This window comes from Macrobrachium rosenbergii, unplaced genomic scaffold (assembly GCF_040412425.1).
Source record: "Macrobrachium rosenbergii isolate ZJJX-2024 unplaced genomic scaffold, ASM4041242v1 13913, whole genome shotgun sequence".
Taxonomy (NCBI): domain Eukaryota; kingdom Metazoa; phylum Arthropoda; class Malacostraca; order Decapoda; family Palaemonidae; genus Macrobrachium; species Macrobrachium rosenbergii.
Window position 1 is genome coordinate 785,001 of NW_027100727.1, and position 6,796 is coordinate 791,796.

Consider the following 6,796-nt stretch of genomic DNA (forward strand, 5'->3'; position numbering starts at 1 on the left):
ACTGTATCATGGAGAAATGTGTAGTATTTGTTATAGTCCTGAGCCTAGTAGATTCCTGAGGGTACGTCCTTACTGCAGTAAAACATGTTATGAACACACGCTGGAAACTTCTCACATACATATCACAAACAAGTTAAATGAAAGTCAGGGACTTATTGGTAGCAGTCCTGGCTAGTGCTTGATATGATTATCCTGAATTTGCCAAAGATTCTTTCTCCACCTACAGTTGTTGACTTGTTTCCAACCTGTTTGTGATATGTATGAGATAAACATCTGATATGTATGGGATAAGGGGAAGGAAACCCTGTTTGACTCTTTTCATCCCAACCCTGGCTTCACACTTCCTGTCACACTGACTGATTCGACTGACTCCTGGATGAAGAAGCAGCCTTAGTTGACAAGGCAGTTGATCTGTCAATCCAAACCCATGAACTGGCATCTGAAAAGGAATAAAATGGCTAGTGGAGTCTGTTTACTTAATGTCATTTATGTATATATCCATTTTACTTTATACACTTTATTCATTTTATTTATATATTCATTTTACTATTTCATTTTCATCTTCGAAATCATTAGGAATTTGCATCACCCAAAATTTTCAGCCCGTCACGTATTTAGTTGTAATTGCTATATGATGAAATATAATGCGCATCCATGTATTATTTTCGGTCTGTAACAGTAATAGTCTATGGATAATAAACCCCACATTGAGAGTTGCCGTCGTTGAGCACGAGGCCAGTTTCTCTCACCACTGGCCCCAACAGAAGCTTGCAGAGTGAGCACCTTGGTTCGAGCTTTAGGACGCCATATAATGTCCCTTGTACAGGACTGGGAATTTCCAACCCACCCTCTCTTACTTTTCCCTCATTTCACACAGTACTACTAAGGGATTCAGAGACGATGAAGCACGGTTTTTCAGCAACACCCTTTTATCAAATAAAGGTGAAAGTTGGCAAGTGTATATTTTATAACCGTACCTAATTTTTGCTAGTATTATTTGGTACTTCAGTTATATAGTTCTGGTACTCGTCTGAGTAAAAGTGTGTTTCTTATGCCAGAGCCATCAAAATCGCAGGTAAGGGTTTTCAACACAATAGTGACCTTCACCTATGACGTCACGAGGCTCCACCCACAGTAAAGAGAAGTTTACATTTTGGGAAAACGTCTCTTCACTGTGGCTCTGCCCTCTTGCCGATGACATATTCACTGATCAATATTAGTACCCATCCAAGGCTTCAGCGATATCAATGATTGTGAGCAGGATTTTTCATCAACTTGATTGCATTATCATTCTCAATAAGTTTATTATTATTATTATTATTATTATTATTATTATTATTATTATTATTATTATTATTATTATTATTATTATTATTATTTCGTGGAGGTTTCATCGCAACTTCCACAGCAGTTGTTAGGACAAAGTTATTAGCTTAGAATTCTTCCATTTTCTTGATATTCGTATTGTTTCTACTTTGCAAATAATTCGAATAATTCAGGGCGGGAATACATAAAGACCATCCGTTTTGTTTTACCTCAGGTTTCGACACTATAGCCTTCGATTCGCAGCAAGTCAGGAGCGGTCACTAGAAGCTGAGTTCAAATGAAAAGCATTGATGCCTCATTTCTCTCAATTGTTACAGGTGTAAAGGTCAACGCCATTGTTTTATTTTAGTTAATGCAACCCATTGCTATTTTTCTTTGTTTTTTTTTTATTTATACCTTACAGCACCCTAAACAGCACTCGTATTCTCGCTGCAAATAAAAGGTATATAATGGCAGGAGTCACGATTTTGAGGGCAAGCTGTTATTTACCTACTCAACATCAATCAAATGTAACACGATTTATATTGATGTGCATCGAAAGGAAAATATATTAGAATCAGTTTGAATGAGGAACATATTGTTAAAATCATTGTGTTTTAATAAATATGTTTTAGATGTGCAAATAAAACGTCTACCGCTATACATAATTTATTTACAAAATGTCTTCATCGTCGTCACTCTCGAGGCCCGTCCTCATCGTCGCTGTAATAGCGATGTCACTGATGACTGGTTCCTTCCAGGCTCTCGTGGATAGTGTCTTTGATTGTCTAACAGCTCCTGCCCACACTGTCTTCTGGGGTGGCCAAGTAACTATTACCCACTATAGAAATAATTAGCTATTCACGCTATAGTAAATCTTGCGACGGGTCTTCTCGCTTGTACTGTATACAAATGTTTGGCAAGCTGTAGCACAAATGCAGTCTTGCAACCACGGGGATGATTCCATATCCTGGTGGCCATTATCGAATTTGTTGAAGCCTTGACGGTCTAAGCATATTCATTCACCTTCTAGAGACTTATTGGAAGTTATTGCCCACCTGGTGGATGGGCGGAGCCTCATGACGTCATATGTTCACGTCACGAATGGTTTTAGGTCCTTTTCTCTGATTTTCTCGGTTCCGGCATTGGCCACTTCATTTTACTCTGTAAATATCAAAACCATCGAACTTAGGTGCTAAATAATACACATTTTACTCTATAAATATCAAAACTATCGAACTTAGGCACTAAATAGTACATTCACTCTATAAATATCAAAACTATCGAACTTAGGTACTAAATAGTACACAATTTACTCTATAATATATTAAAACTATCGAACTTAGGTACTAAATAGTACACATTTTACTCTATAAATATCAAAACTATCGAACTCTAACAAAAAGGTGTTGCCGAAAAATCGTGTTTCATCGACTATGAATCCCTAAGTAGTGCTTTGTGCAATGTTATTTATTTTTGCAATTTGTAACATATTATTATTTCTGGATTTTTAAAATTTTCCGTCATCAGTGGACCGGACCTTTAATGGCTACTCGGTACTGCAAGATGTCTTTGTTTATTTGTTGGATACTGAATGCACAAGGTGTTGCGCAATAAGAGTAATTAATCGTACTGTGATAAATGCTGTACATTTTCAGTTTAAACTGCAAGAGAGAGAGAGAGAGAGAGAGAGAGAGAGAGAATCTTGCAAGGGAGAACCAAAGGTGTGCGTTTATCATATATGTCTTAAACCTCATAACGGCCAATGAGGCCTATAAGAAGGGTTTTATTAAAATAAGGGATGATTATTTTATTTCAATATATACAATATATAGCTTTCCACTATTATTTCCACTGACAATTTCCAGAATTCTCATCAAAAACAAGAGACGGTGCGTCTAAATCGAGCGCAAATAACAGTAAAAGTCGAGTGTGTAGACCCAGCCGTGACTTCACCTCAAAGGGCCATTGACGTTGGTGTCCTGGGAGGGTGAGGGGAGGGGGCCCCTGGGTTGTTTGTTATTGGCCCGGCTGCCGAATTATAAGAAAAAAAAAAAAAGCAAGTTAGCTTATCGACAACTGTTACCCAAAGGGCGTAAGCCCTGTGACGCCTCCTCGTCTCCTGCTGCTGCTGCTGGAAAGTCACAGGTGTTGACGTCAGACTTCTCCTTGAGCGTTGCAAGAACTTTTTCCAGTATGTAGGAGACAAGAAGGATTCCCAAAGGATTCCTAAGGATTCCAGGGAAGCCTTTGGACCTTCACGGGAGCTAAGGATGCCTTTTAGGATTGGCTGCTGCTTCTATGCTATCCTGCGGATATCCTTGAGATTCACAGATAGGATCCTGTCATGATTTTCCGGATGAGATGTGGCTTCGTTTTTTGTGTGTGTGTTTAATTTATTATATTTTTATTTGTATTCTTTTATGTTTGTGAGTTTCTTTATGGGATAATTGGGGTTATTCATTTTGAGAAGAATGATGTATGAAGTACACATTGGTTCAGATACTGTACAATATGCAAGGATACACTCTCATGTATATATATATATATATATATATATATATATATATATATATATATATATATATATATATATATATATATATATACATATATAGATATATATATATATATATATATATATATATATATATATATATATATATATATGTATATATATATATAAAATATATTACCACCTTACCTTGCTTGTAATACAGTATTATTGAAACCTTTGCAACATATCTTGTGTGTCTGGTTCAAGGATATTGGTCTCAATGACAAAAAGCCAGTAGATTGAGAATCAGATTCAAAATAGAGAGTGTATATATATATATATATATATATACATATATAGATATATATATATATATATATATATATATATATATATATATATATATATATATATATATATAAAATATATTACCACCTTACCTTGCTTGTAATACAGTATTATTGAAACCTTTGCAACATATCTTGTGTGTCTGGTTCAAGCGGTATTGGTCTCAATGACAAAAAAAAGCCAGTAGATTGAGAATCAGATTCAAAATAGGGAGTGCCGTCAGTGCACCTCACGTGGTGCACTGTAAGCATTCCTTAAAGGGTGTTTGCAGCCACTTTTTAGACTTTTACTTTACCTCCGTTCCCTCTTCCTTTCTTCAGTCTTGCTGTTCAACTTCTCCAACTATGACTTCGTATTTCTACCTTTAGATCCGTATACTTCACTTCCTTTATTTTCTGGATCCCTTTTTCCTGCTGTCCAACCACTCCAACGCCCTCTTTTCCCTCTCTCAAGAGTTGATTGGCCGAAAGTACTCAGTCAGTGGTTGGCTTGACAGCCTTAGTTCTATAAAACCGATCATGTCATCCATCTGTGTTAGAGAGAGAGAGAGAGAGAGAGAGAGAGAGAGAGAGAGAGAGGAGAGGGAGGTAGGGAGGGAGGACCTGTATGTATTGATGGATTGCAGGAGTGGATGAACACTAGATGTTTGTGGTTGAGTATTAATCTTGAGCGATGCTCTTTTGTTCCCTTGCAGGAATGATGGGGCTTAGAGACTGTGGAATGAAAGGGAATGATTTCTCAGCCATTCCTCTGTACTGGAAAGAGAGAGAGAGCGGCAACTTACCAAACACATATCACAAACAGGTTGGATGCAAGTCGACGAATTCTTGATAGTCCTAAGCAGCCTTTGCCAAAGATGCCTTGTCCACTTGCACTCGTTGTTGACATGTTTTCAACCTATTTGTGATATGTCTGCAATAAGTTGCCGACATGTTTTACTCTAGCGTGGAAGCACCCTCATTCTCCACTTACAGCCGTTGACTTACTGTCAACATGTTTGTGACATGTATACTATAAGTTATAAACATGTTATTATGTCATGCTTTGCTGCAGTGTGGAAGCTGGTGACGTATGAATGACATGTTATACTTTAGCATGGATTCACCCTCGTCCTCCAGTTAGAGTCGTTGACAAGTTGTCAACGTGTTTGTGTCATGTAAGTGATAAGTTGCCGACATGTTTATGACGTGTTTAGCTGCAGTGCTAACACAACCTTAAAGTAGAGATGAAATTGCCAACACGCATAAACTCATTATAATATCTAATAATAATAATAATAATAATAGCTAGACGCAGCAACTTTTGCTATTATCGGTTATATTCTGCATCATAAAAATGAAATAGAATGGGGGACTCCATCTTTGGTGTATATATACTGTACAGTATATACATATATCCCTTTGTGATCTTCTTGGCTCCACTTGACAACCTCACTCAACTGGGTATAACTCCCAGGGGCAGCTTAGCTTCTGATGCGGAAGCATTGCCTTGTTTTCGTGTTTGTGTGCTGTTTGTTTTTGTATGTTTGTATGTGCAGGAGAGTGAAGGTGTTTTCTCTTATCATGGTTTTTGCACATACATACACAACACACACATATACAAGATATATATATATATATATATATATATATATATATATATATATATATATATATATATATATATATATATATATATATATATATATGTTACTGTTGAAATTCCGTTTCATTTTGTAAGAGAGTACTGTAAGTAGCTCGAGTTGCATTTAATGAAGAAGTAATGTTACATCCCTCTTCCTTGCCAGTATTTTCTTTATTGCAAAATATTGCAGAATAACTCCTAAGTTACTGTGCAATGTATGTTAAAAGACTTAGAAGTGAAGCATCAGTTTGAATAAGAAGGATTTTCAGAGACGAATAAAAATATTTCTGTTGAGTTCCTCAGCCTCGGAAGCAGCAGCTGTCTGCAAAGTTATGACTTTGGTCACGAATATTATTCCGTCTGCTACATAATTACACGCTGTTATTATTATAGTTAAAGACGAATATTCTGTTAGCATTCTTGGAGAATATTGACGTTGTGTCACATCTTTTATTATTATTATTTTTTTTATTATTATTATTATTATTATTATTATTATTATTATTATTATTATTATTATTATTATTATTATTAATAATGGATGTTGGTTACCAAGACAAACTTTTTTTGCCTGTTAACACGAAATCTCTCTCTCTCTCTCTCTCTCTCTCTCTCTCTCTCTCGTATATTATGTATTGTAAATAGCCTCTGTAAGTAAATAAGAAATGGCTGTTTGTATTGTAATGAGAATACTAGGCCTAAGCCGTTGATATTTATAAAGCCTATTGAAAAGTGATCTCTCTCTCTCTCTCTCTCTCTCTCTCTCTCTCTCTCTCTCTCTCTCTCTCTCTCTCTCTCTTCACATAAAAAATTAGATCATTTTGTACAGAATCTGCTTCGTATTTTTGCAACAGTTGTGGGGTTGATTTTACGAATGTACACACACACAGACCTGTACAGTACAGTATATATATATATATATATATATATATATATATATATATATATATTAAACCTATACATATATATGTATATATATATATTTATATTTATATATATATATATATATATATATATATATAT